Genomic DNA, 12,726 nt, shown 5'->3' with positions numbered 1-12,726 from the left:
CAGTGTTAGGAGAGAATGCAGCTTAATTATCAGCAAGCAGAATGTCACCTGTGAAGAGCTGGAATCAGTGATCTAAAAGGACTTTTCCAACCTAAATGATTCTATAATTATTCTGGAGCTAATAATTCTCATCTGCTTAAATTGGCTGCTTACTGTAGGTGTTGGTGCTGAGAACTTGTGAGATAGTTCAGCAGCTGCAATGCCTGTGTCTGGAGATTACACAGCCAGCTAAAAGCATATGGTTTTAAGGGGAAACTGTGGCTCATTTTAGTAAGGAGAAAAAAGCTCATCATTCTCTCACTGAATATTGTAGGCCTGAAGTTCCTCATAAAATACCCATTTTCAGACTATTTTCTGTAGCATGCAGCCTCTTGAGCATCTTTGAAATGCAGTGGAAACATGTAATTCATAACAAAAGTCTAGGTGCCACTACTTCTTTGATATAATGGTAGTAACACTGCTGTATACTATTTCTTTAAATGGGATAATAAAATGGGTAATTTTCTGGGTGAAGTGAAAGCACAAATAAGGTGAAAACTCATTCAGTCAGTACTGAAAATATGAGCAACTTTGTTCTTAAGAGTCATAATGGGAGCTAATCATAGATACACAGCACAGATATCTGCAGTTGGCACTCTAATGCAGTCTGTGGCACAGGGAGTCTAATACCAATAGCCTTTAGGAAACAATTGAGGAGTGATAAATTGGTGTAGAAGAGCAACTGAAGTTGAAGTCACAGTAGGGATGGAAAGAAAATAGAGGAATAGCCTAAACCTGTGCTGTTCAGATGGCAGAAGGAGGAAGAATGGCTGGTAGACTGTGCTCCATAGCAGGGCTGCTGGATTTACTTTAACAGGGAGGAAAGCTTGGCTTTGGTTAATGAATATTTTAAAAAATTGATGCTCTCCCTACATTTGTATATCATGTTACTGCATTTCATGAACTAGACAGACTCAGCATTTCTGTAGTTAGACATGTATGAATCCAGATGCACTTATGATACATTCACCCCTTAAATCATGAGAACTACCTCCTTCCTGCAGTTATCTGATCCTGCACTGGAACAGCCTTAAAATAAACAGGTAATAGCACTTTAAAACTATCTTAACCATCCTGGATGGTAGTAAAAGAAAATATAGTGATATGTGTACCTAGAGTTCTTGAACTATGTTAGATCTTTTCCTCTCATGATTTGTATATATTCACAAAGGGAAAAATACAGCCTGCTGTTTTCACTTGGATTTGTTTAGTCACTAGCAAAGGCCAAGCTAATAGAAGATCATCTTTGCTTTAGTGAATTTGATTTGTATCCAAAGATGTTTTCCTTGCCTAAAGTATTTAGTTCCAGATGTGCAGATGTTCACTTCTGCCTGTGTAGTGTTCTGATTTCAGTTAGATCAAATGATAAAATGTGATTTAAAATGTATATTGCAGATGTTATGGAGCTTTGTCTGTAACACAGGTGTGTTTTATACCAGCCTAGAAGAAATAGAACTGAATGCTGAGAAGTAGATACACAATAAAGAAAATAAAGATAAAATTGTGGCTCGGATATTTTATCTTGATATGCTGCTGGACAGCATGAATTCTGCCTTAGAGTGTGGTCTTACATCCTTCTTACAGTTTGGCTTCTGCCCAATAACCTGCTGAAGGCTGCTTGTGGATTTGGGAGAGCTCTGGTGGCAGTTGCTTGTGCTGTGTGATGCCAGAGCTCCAGGTGTGTTGTGGCCTGTATGAGAGCACATGGAAACACTGCCACTCCACAAATCCACTTCCCCCCATCCTAACCAGATGGTCATATCAGATACCCTTGGCATTCTGAAAACTTTGGTGCACAAAGCTCCTATACCTTGTCTGTTTCTAGCCAGGGGTCCATTTGATAGTGGTAATACTAATTATGAAACAGAACAAATTCCCCCCTCCTTGAACGTTCTTTCCACACCATTCTTCACTACTTGGAATATTAATGTATTTCTGATTTTTCTTTTTTTTTTTTTGCTTTCCATATGCCAAACCAAGAAATCACTGGAACTTGTAGGGAGCAGCTTCACTGACAGCCATGCAGGTGACACTGTACAGGGGGAAAAGAGTGTGCAAAAAAGTGTGCATCGGTTTAATCAGCTGAATTTTAAAACTGACTTCACAGTCACATACTGATTTCAAGCAGTGCAGTTTGGCCTCCTGAGATACCTTAACATTTTCCATGTTAAATGCATTTTTAATGGCAGGTTTTTCCTGTCCACTCTACCTGCAATCCAAAAGAGGCAATGCTTGCCTGGTGGACCTGAGTCATCTCAATTGTCATGTCTGTAAGCTTATGAAAAATATTTACTTTGGTTATGACAAAGAAATATCCTTTTAAGCTGTGGCAATTTCATCTTGCTATAAAATTTTTGGAAATAGAATCTAGACAAACTTGTCATTCCAGATAAGACAGGCAGTCTCAACAGGAAAATATATTTAACTGAAGTGTGAAAAGTTTTTGGTTTTGTTTTTTTAATGGTTTAAGAAGTCTCAGTTTTACTGTTTTTAGCTAGTTGATTTTATGATCTTTGCTTCCAAGGGCAGTGATCTTTGCTTCCAACAGCAAAGTTGGCAATACAGGACCTTTCTGAGAGCTATTAAAATTCATTCCTTTAGAAAAAAAAAAAAACCCTGATACTTATTATTAGTGGGAATACTTTTTTCTTCTTGTAATTTGAGAAAGTAAAAAGGAGAATCATGTTTGTTGAGGACAGTAAATGGCTACACATGTTCAGCTGTGGATGCAGAGCTTTCTGCAGCCACTGCAGTGGCATTTCAGTTCTCACTGTAGATCCACTTTGAAAAAGGCAGAAGAGCTACTGGAATGGAAGTTATTGCTGTACATGGGCTACTGCTGTAGTCAGTGTATGATTTATACCAGTAGCAACCTCCTTTCTATTTTTCCTAATAAGCAGAGATTAAGGTCATATAGAAATAGGAATGAGAGTGTCTCAATTAGATCAGGGTGGGCCTTTCAGCCTTTGTACAAGAATATACAAGCAATTTTTCTTTTTTTTTTTTGGTCTAAAGTCCTTTCAGGATGCTGATTTAAATACTGTCCTTGCTTGTCCAAGTATGGCACATGTGTATCCTTTTATAAATAGAAACAATCTCTACAAGATTGTTCAAGCTCAATTGGTTTGTTAGTAATGTCAACTAAGGAGTGTTATTGCCAAAACCAAAAAACTTAAACTGAGAGATAAATACACCTGGTGACCTTGGAGATCTGATTTTTGAGATTCATTACCTGGGCTAGTCATTAATTATACACATAACATTATTGTGTAAGCAACTTATCCTGCTACTACCTGCTTCTCAGCTGAAATCAGCTGTAGGACCTGTGGTGTGGGGATCTCTGGGGCACCTGTGAGAGATGACCTGGAACAGGATTTCTGTGCTCACATAGTGTATAAGCTATAAGGAAACTTTTCAAGGCCAACAAAGGGAAACCATGAGCTTTGTTCAGTTTGTGTTGGAAGATGTCTGAAATATAGCAGTAAAGTGGTGTAAGCCAATTTAGAGCATGAAGGAGATGCACACTAGAGTGGGGGAGAAGTATTGTAAAAGCTACACGAGATACACTTGTGTAATCAGTGCAGAAGTGGAACACTGATTTACTGTCCTTTGATTCAAGCCAATAGATACAACGCTTATTTCTCTATAATCCAGGAGTAATGTTCAATTTGGCTGCACTGTTACAGAGATACTATTAGTTGATCATTTGTCATTGGGAGCAGCTAATGAAATTGAGAGGAAGCGGCATGGGGGTTGAGACAGGAATGCTGCAGTTTTTAATAGAAATTCTGTATTGTTGTTTTGCAAAGAATACCATGGATTGGAAAAACCTACTCAGCCTTCATCTTATTTTACCATGGAGAGGCAATTTTAGGAATCCTTGTCTGGTGATTGGAAAAATTAATTCCAGTGAGTACACCACAGTGTAGTGTCTACTACATAAATCTTCAGCCAGTAATCTGTATCCAGCAAGAGGATTTAATTAGTCACTGATTGGTTTTTTGCAATTACTAATGCAATTTAGCTAGACTAGCTTCTAAGCTGTCCAAAGTGCCTAAAATTCTGCACTCTAAACCATTGTGCAAACACTAGTGGGTACCTGATTCTTTGTTCTTCTCAGGATGGATATTATGGAATAAACTGTACAGTAACCCATATTTAGATATTGCAGTGGTTACCATGGTTCTTTGTGGAAGTGTAAACACAGAATTTGTGCACATCAAATGTGAAATCCTTATGAAATACCTGTACTCTGCTGCTGTGTGTTGAGATGATTGAGCAACGGATGACAGAGGTCCCAGGTGCAAAAAAAATCTCTTGAATGTGAAATCTAAACACCAAAGCAGCTGTTTCCAGTGTATGTGTGCATCATGAAATGACTACTCTCCAGAAAAGCTTGGTACACACTCAGACTAAACTAACTGCAGAATATTCTTAAATGAACAAATTACTTCTTAAGTTGGAGCCCAACAAAGCAAACTTGAGACTGCTTCAATATATAAGGGCCTTCATAAATAAAACCAGACAAAGCATTACTCTCCAAGGATTCTTAAAACTAAATTGGCATTTACATTAGCTCTTATTCATGTCTTCAGGGAAATAATGTAATGTAATATCTATATCAACACAATTTAAGTACAGTTCTGGGAATAAGGAAAGCTTGGACATTTCTATAAACAAGCATAATTTTAATTTAAACTTAGGTCAATCATAGGAATGCTTCAAAATGGAAAAGTTCAGCTTAAAACTTTTCCACTTACTCTGATCCCAGTCAGCAAGGAGAGGTAGGTATTTTCTTATGGAAAAACACCTCCTCTCCCTGTTTTCAGCCAGTTCAGTTTCAAAAGTTATTTAGGATTATTTTCATTGTGTATAACCTCCCTTTCAGTTCTTCCTAATGAGTGATATCTCATTTTGCATGTTTAGCTTTCTCTGAAGATTAATGTTTGCCCCAGCAATAAGACTCTCCAGATGTGTTATGATCTAATAATGCTGTGGTTAACCCTTGTCTGCTGTCAGCGACTTGCTGAACCGCCTCCTGTGTTTTACCAAGCCCCAGCATTTGATGATGCCGTTTCCTGGCTCCAAGTAGCAGGAGCCATGAGTTGTGTAGGTGGGCAGCTCTCCCTCCATGGGGTTTGTGTCTGGCACTGGGCTCAGGAGCCACTGCCTCGAGACTTTCCTGTGGAACCACACTGTTAACTTGGCTTTTCCTCCAACATTCCAAGGCACAATGATGGAGCAGGGTCTTGAGGATGTCTTTATGGTCATCTTCATGTGCTCAGACCCATGGCTTTGACCAGGAACTCTAGATCTCTAGGTTCTTGTCTAATTTCTCTGTTGTGTGGTGCATAAGTCTCACATCTTGCTTTTCTCTTTGAAGCTGGCTTTGCACATACTGTATCTTATGTAAATGGCTAATGAGTCTTTATGGCAAAAACAGTAAGAGCATCAACAGGCACTAGATTTTTTATAATTACTAGGTTTTGAGAATTCTGTAGAAAGAGGTATATAAAATGGCTGCTTTCTGATACACAGTACAAGTCAAACAGAAGGAGATAGGAAGCCTTTGAATTTGATGACTTCTAAATCATGTATGGAACTTGTAGCATCTGCAGCAACAAAGGAAATTAATATCTGCTACAGAAATTTCAGTGCAAAGACAATGCAGGATTAAAATAACAGGACTTTCTGGGTGCAGCCATTGAATCAATGTGATTTTTTTTTTTTAGTTGTGAAGCAAAACTTCTAATCCATGTCCAGATAGTTTTGTTTCAGAAATAAAATGCAAGGACCACCTTACCTCTTCTTGGCAGACCTCTGCTGAGAATGTTCCCTTATTTTACATAATCTATGAATTTTGAAATCAAAGCCAGTCTGTATGAGCAGTGCTGTCAAGAATCTGGTGGACAGTGGAGGAGGATAGGCAGATAGAGGTTTTTATAATATTGGAAGGGTTGGTTCCTTGAAATGAGATGGTTCTGGTTGTATCATCTTCGTATATTTTTAGAATAAGGCATTTGACAAATAGATTGCAGTGATAATAAGATACAAGGTCTTACATGTGGCATTGAATTTGGCCTGCTGATGATAAACAGGTTGGAAAACATCTGCTTTCCATTTCTGCTTCAGTTGAGAAGACTTTGCTGGGGCAAAGCTGTGCTACTCCTTAGGAAGTCTCCATCCCTACTGGTCTCTAGTAGTGCAACTTGTGAATAAGGTCATCAGTGCTATGATCCCTGTTTACGTCTTAAACTGAGCCAGAGAGGCACTATACAAGCTGGTGCTTAGCAAGTTTTGCGCAGATGTGCCAACTCCAGGCTGAAGCCCTGTCAGCCCAGGACTCAATGGAGGTAATTCTTTCAGAAAGGGCTTCTGAAGATTTGCTTAATTCTACATTTTCTACTCCATCTAATGTCATTTTGGGCCATCTATCATGCAGCAAGACTTTTGTTTCTTGAACACTGCATGAATGTATGAATAGAGAAATACATGTACTAAAGCTTTGTTGTCTCTCTTTAAAAGTTTAATGGTAACATTGTAGTCTTTAAACTTTTATTTGTATGTGATTCCACAATGACTAGTTACTTTTGCAAGTAATTTTTCTTGCATTGTATTACAATGACTAGTGGGATAGAGCTAAATATGATATCTATGGTTTGAGAACTGAAAAATTAATGATTCCTCCCTCCTCTAGCCTGTTGTTTTTGATTTATAATTCATATCTGGTAAGAGACAGCTTCTGAGCTTCTGATAGCTTCTGATCCAGCTATCATCTCGGCATTTACGTCTGGATGGGATATTTTTTAATTCTTCCTGTGGTGGGTGCTGGGAGGTTGTGAATTTTGGGCCCTAGAGTGCTCCTGAAGAAGGTTTACAGACACACATTTTCTCCACCTCTCATTTCCCACGTGAGACTCTTTATCCTCTGTAGAAACTGGCCCCAGGGCTTGTGTTGACCCCAAACATCACAGCTGCTGTCACAGCCCACTGCCATGGCCCATGACTTTTAGCATAACCCAAGTACATGGTTTACCTTTCAGAGGCACTTGACAGCAGAAGGAAATGGAGACCTGTGGGGGTTTTAAGTGTCCTGAGTGGCTGCTTCCAGCCACTCTGCCTCCCAGGGGGAGGCATGGCTGTGGACTAAGCTATGAGCCCTTTACAGAACACATCTCTCACTGCCTATGTTTGGTCTTTTCCATCACTCCGGATCTTCCTGGGCTTATCTGGCTGCATCTTGTCTGTCTCATGTATTTTTTTTTTTTTTGCTATTCTCTGTCTCTCTCGACAGGTGATCTCCAGTTCAGTCTGTTCAGGTGGATAAGGCCTTTTTGCCCAATACACACACAAAGGGTGATCCACTGCTTGTTTCCCCTCTGAAATGCCAGAGTAGAGGCCTTACAAGACGCAATTGAAAATCTAATCCCATCTGTTGAGCTGGGGTGGCTTTTAGGGGTTGATGAAACAACTCTTCTGTATTGAAACTGTAAGTGTTCTCAGTGGGCCACTGTCTTTATTGTGACTCACACATATTTGGCATCCTCTCCAAAGAAGCTGACCAACATTTCTATCTTCTTCCCCACCAAGAAATTCTGTATTCATTGTGCATTTATTTGCTTCAGAACAGCAAGCTGAGTTGCTGGCTGGTCCAAAGGGAAAGAAATGTGTAGCAATTTGCCAGTTACATTGTCCTGCTCTGATCACAGAGAGCCATGTTTAGTGGAGTGAGGCAGTGATCCCACATTTTTGTGATTAGTATGTTTCGTGCTTTTGTTTGTGTCTTTGAGAGTGATTTATTTATTTTTGTTGCTTCAACTGTTTTGGAAATGAGAAAAGGCTATTTTGAGTGCAATATTGAATTGACATCATTAAAAAAGTGTCTCTTCTTGCCAGTTTTTTTCTTGGTTCCTCTAGTAATACATTTCTTTTGGGCTGCTTTTGACACTGTGTATGTTGTGATAAGTCTCCAAAGCAGCATACTATGCATGTGTGATGGGTGGATGCTTGCATGTCTGATGAGGGATTGATTCCCCTGGGCATGTGAGTCCTGCCAACTCCTCACTTAGAAAACTTGAGGTTTTAATATACATTCTGTCTTTTAGTCCCAGTTTGGCCTCTTTTTTCGGAAGGTATTTCTTTTCCTTTTTAATAAAAAAGCTTACAGCTATATTGAGCTAGTTAATTTAACAGCCTGCGTCTGATTCAGATCTCTCCTCTTAGTTTCCTTCTCACTTTTTCTCAACTGTGCTTGCTTACATAACCTGATGAAGCTGTGTAAGAATTACTGAGATGGGTTGAAGCCTATCTAAAGCTGGAACCTGAATCTGATCTCCTGATCTGCCCATTAAAATCTCACTGCAAAGTGATTATTCCAAGGTATCCAAGGGACTTCATGCTTGGTTTAGACCCCTTGGAGGGCTCTTGGTCCTCCTGGCTTGGCCGATTGTGTTCCTTCAGCAGCCTTTAGCATGCACATGTCCTGGGCCTTACCCTCCTGAAAGATGGCTGTCTGTGGCCCAAGGAAAAGGTCCTGTTCTGTCGCTCTGAAGGGATGGGCTTTTCAACAGGAGAAAAGCATAACACTCTTCAGCTTCCTCTTGGAAACATCTGAATCATTTTGTTTGAAGCCTTACTTGGGACAAATACTTTGCCTGAAGGGCAGAGGTAGCAGAAAGATTGCAGCCTAACAGTTAATTTGGCAATGTGATTCAGATGGAAAATATGCAATATTGCTTTATACCTGTGCCTTCTCAGTCCCATCAACGGATATCTAAACACATTCCATCAGCTTTGCCAGGGGCTGCTAGTCTTCAGATGCTTCTCTTTCCTCCTTAGTTTACAAGTTGGTCTTTCTAAATTTCAGGAAATACTAAGCTTTCTCTCTGAAAGTCAGTCCTCTTAAATCTGCTTCTTCCATACAGTGACAGTCTTGAAAATTTATTGTTTACTCTTTTTGTTCTTCTGAGTTCAGAAAACAGTGATTTTAAGCTAAATTATCTCTTTTAGAAGACATTTCAGACAATTTGCTGTCTGCACCCGTTTAAGTGGTAGGGGGCAGGATGAAAAGACAGGAGAATATAAAATAGTGCTATTATGAGTTATTGTGCAGCAGTCAAGGATTTCTTTCATTCCCTTCCCCCATCTTACGTATCTAAGGAAGAAGTTGCAGGGTGAGAAGGGATATTCTGATTTCCATGGCAGTAACACAGAAGGAATTTTCTGTTTTCTCCAAGAATACACAAACACTTCACTATCACTTTCCTGACATTACCTGTGGTATTTTGAAGGCTATTGGAGAGAAAGTACATCAAGGGAGGCTTAGACTGCTGATTCTTACTCTGTATTTGCCTAGCCTTGACTGGGTCCATTTTCAGAAAGCAGAAATCTCTCAAAAGTCAAGAGATCTTGAATTTACACTGAAATTCCAAATTACTGTTAGTATTCTACATGCAGATTAGCTTTGTTTTTGTGCTTTTTTTACCTGTGTCTTGGAAATAGCCTTCTAAAAATATTAGCAATAGATGAATACAGGATGAGTGCTGCGCTAGGCGCACTTAAAATGCTCTCATATATATCAAATCTAAAATTCTTTATTTCAAACAAAAGAAAATAGGAAAGAAGTCAGAACCCCTAAGGAAAAAGTACTGCTTTTTCAGGTCTCTTGTCATGGCCTGTTTGATTTATAAATATAAAAAAGTGTTTGTGTTCTAGAGCTGTGGCTGGTCCAGTGTTTTTTGTTGTTCTCCCACAATGTGACAGTCATCCAAAAAGCTTGTTTCCATGTGGATACCATGGGATTTTAGGTGCATTATGGTATAAATGCTTATCTGGATATAAACTGTCAATCTCCATATTTGGGTGAGCCTTAAAGGAAGGTCCAGGCACAATAAAATAGACTTGTTTAGTGACAGTTCAGCATCACTTCACTTGCCATGTATGATCACCCTATCAAGAACTGCATCCTGCTGCGATGACAGTTTGCTGGAAACTCTCCACAGATTCATTGGAAGTTGGCTGAGCCCCAGCTCCACAAATTACTGGTCAGAAGAGACTGTTTGCAGGGCACAAATCTATCCAATTTGTAGTGTTGATTTGATTCTTTTTTTTTTAATTAACACTTTAAAAGTGTGTCAGCAGAGTGCCAAAAAGACAAGAAATGATCAGCTAAAACATTTTATTGCAGCATATGATGCTGTTCCATATTATCATGGAAACATGGCACTTTTATACGGCAATATTTTATTTCCTGGTACTTTTGTTCATTTTATGGTCAGCAGCAATTTTAAATAAACAGTCTTCAAAACAAATGCTAGGGTTTTGCCCTTTTTTCTTTTTACTTCTTCTTGATTCTTATCTCCTTTCCCTCACTTCTCATTAAGTCCAGTATCTTATTGAATCTAAAGCTAAAAAGTTGAATTTTCCCCCATTTAATTTTTTTTGTAAGACTGCTTTCTGTCTGGTGTTTCTGGCTCGAAGGGGTGATTGGCAGGAATTACATAAGGAGTACACTAGTCTGAAGTCCGTTGGAGATCCTGCAAGTACAGTCAGGATTAATAAAATCTGTCTGGCTGTTTTTTGATGAAATAATCTTTCTCTCTCTCTTTTTTTTTTTTTTTTTTTTTTCTTTTTTAGCTGTTGTTTCCTCAGTGCTCTGTGTGAGACCTGTCACTCCTCCATCCATTCCTTCAGTCTTGGATTGTGAGGGTAGTGAATGTCAGCATGAAAGATCAGAGCTGGTGTTGACAGCAGTTTAAATGCACCCTTGCTTATGTTTCCTGTAGAACCGCTGGTTTATAGCTAGAGATGCTGGAAATACTCTGTGCAGGGAGGCTGCTCCAGGTGCTGGAGCCATCGCTCCAAAGCAGAGTTAGTGCTGTGTAAGGGCTTCATGCTGCTCGCAGCCCAGCATGGAGCAGCCTGGGCCAATTCCCAGTCCGAGCTCTCCCTCCGCCCTGCCCTTCCCGGATGACCTCGGCTGGCTGCATGCCCACCCAGCCACTCTGGCGCTCTCCCCCTCACAGGACGGGAGAAAATGGGATGAAAAACCTCGCGGGCTGAGATAAGGACAGGGACGTCACTTACCAGTTGCCATCAGAGACAAAACAAACTCAACTCAGGGAAAATTAATTAAATAATTATTAAATTACATTTGGGCGATGAAAAGCAAAGATCAAACCAAAACACCTTCCTCTCACACCCTGTTTTTTGCCAGCTCAGCTTCATTCCTCTATTCCCAACTCCTTTACCTCTTCCTGCCCCTGAGCAGGGCCGAAGGGAGGGGAAATGCGGGCTGTGGTCAGTCCATTTCAGCTCCTCTCTTGCTCCAGTGTGGGCTCTCCATGGGCTGCGGTTCCTCTCCGCTGCCACGTTCCCTCAGGAAATACCCCCTGCTTCAGCCCAGGCTCTGCCACAGGCTGCAGTGTGGATTTGCTGTGTGCTAGCTGCCAGGGAATCCAGCACAGCCACTCCCAGGGCCATTCCTCACACTTTTCCCCACACTCCGTGCAGGTTTTGCCCTTTCCTGAGGTGCCGCGGCCTGGCTGAGGGCTCCCCTCAGAGAGCCCCGGCAGCCCTCAGCGTCTGGGAACAGGCACCCAAACCCCAAAGAGTAAACACTTCTACATAGGTGTTCCAGCAGTTCTACATTTAAAGGAGTCTTTACATACAGGAGAAGGAGACTGTTACCAAAAAATACAGTTTGGACCTTCATTGTTCCCACCTGTACCTCAAGGTCAGTCAAACAAGTTGGGAGTAAAATGGATTTGCCCATTTTTTCTGCCTGTGAATGACTTGTTTTTTAGTAGCGCTCAACAGTCTCTTTTCAGGAAAATTGCTGAATGTCAAAGTGCAGCAATGGCTCATTCTGATTTATGAAATTCCTCAGAATTTCCATTGTGATTCTATGAGTCACGTTAATGTGGCTTCTTTTAGCTGTGGCTCGAGGATCCTTCATTTGCATGTTCCACTGTAGTTTCTCTGTCATGGTCTGGGGGTTGTTGGAGGCCAAGCACAGGACACAAAGCCCATCAGTTCTTGTGCTCTACAAGCTGCTGGTGAAGAGGGTTCACTGGTGGGAGGCTGTGGCTGAAAATGTCCCCACACCAGGGGCTGGTGACAGGTAATTAATTCTGTGTAGCCTCACGAGCCAACTGCATTGCTGCTGACTGGCTGCTGAAAAGCCTTGTCCCTCCTGCTAATCCCAGAGAAAACTTGATGGGGCTAGTTTTAACCCCTCTTAAATACCGGGGTATGGTTATAGGGCTGAGATTTTTAGAGGAAGCTTTTCAGAAAATAGTTGCCTCTTCTCCTGGGACTAAAAAGGGTTTTAAGATGTGACTGCCCACACTAAATCCGTGTAGTAGAAGGACAAAATGTGAACCATTTATCACAGTTTTACAGGGATATGTTTGGGTAACTTTGGCAGCTGTACCCTATTATTGGAGACTAAGTAGGAAGAGCCAAGGAGAAGTAATCATCTTCTGTCAATGTCAGGAAAAGTGACTAGGTCAAAATCTCTGAGAAATTAAGTTTCCAGAGCAGAAACACTGAAGCTTCAGCCCAGCTCGCAGTTGTCTCTGTTCCTGTCCTGAAGCACTGCATCATAATTGCCTTTGCTCATAATACACCTGTCAAGAGATGACACTGTTATGCATTTAACTTGGTAGTGTGACAGCAATGCGTTTT

At 40.6% G+C, this 12,726-nt stretch overlaps 1 protein-coding gene across 4 annotated transcripts in view; it reads left to right on the top strand.

Moving 5' to 3' along the window:
- Nucleotides 1-12,726, top strand: part of ZDHHC8 (zinc finger DHHC-type palmitoyltransferase 8) — a 117,729-nt gene that overhangs the window by 8,920 nt on the left and 96,083 nt on the right. Inside the window, exon 1 of one of the 4 annotated variants that reach the window (XM_068208806.1) lies at nt 10,840-11,773. The exons of the other annotated variants lie outside the window; for them this stretch is intronic. The gene's annotated coding sequence lies outside the window, so the exon portion shown is untranslated. Of the gene's footprint in view, nt 1-10,839; nt 11,774-12,726 lie in introns of those variants that run through there. 4 annotated transcript variants of the gene reach the window in all.

This window comes from Anomalospiza imberbis, chromosome 18 (genome assembly GCF_031753505.1).
Source record: "Anomalospiza imberbis isolate Cuckoo-Finch-1a 21T00152 chromosome 18, ASM3175350v1, whole genome shotgun sequence".
NCBI classification, from domain to species: domain Eukaryota; kingdom Metazoa; phylum Chordata; class Aves; order Passeriformes; family Viduidae; genus Anomalospiza; species Anomalospiza imberbis.
The sequence above is the reverse complement of the archived record's forward strand: the minus strand, read 5'-3'. Positions and strand labels throughout refer to the sequence as shown.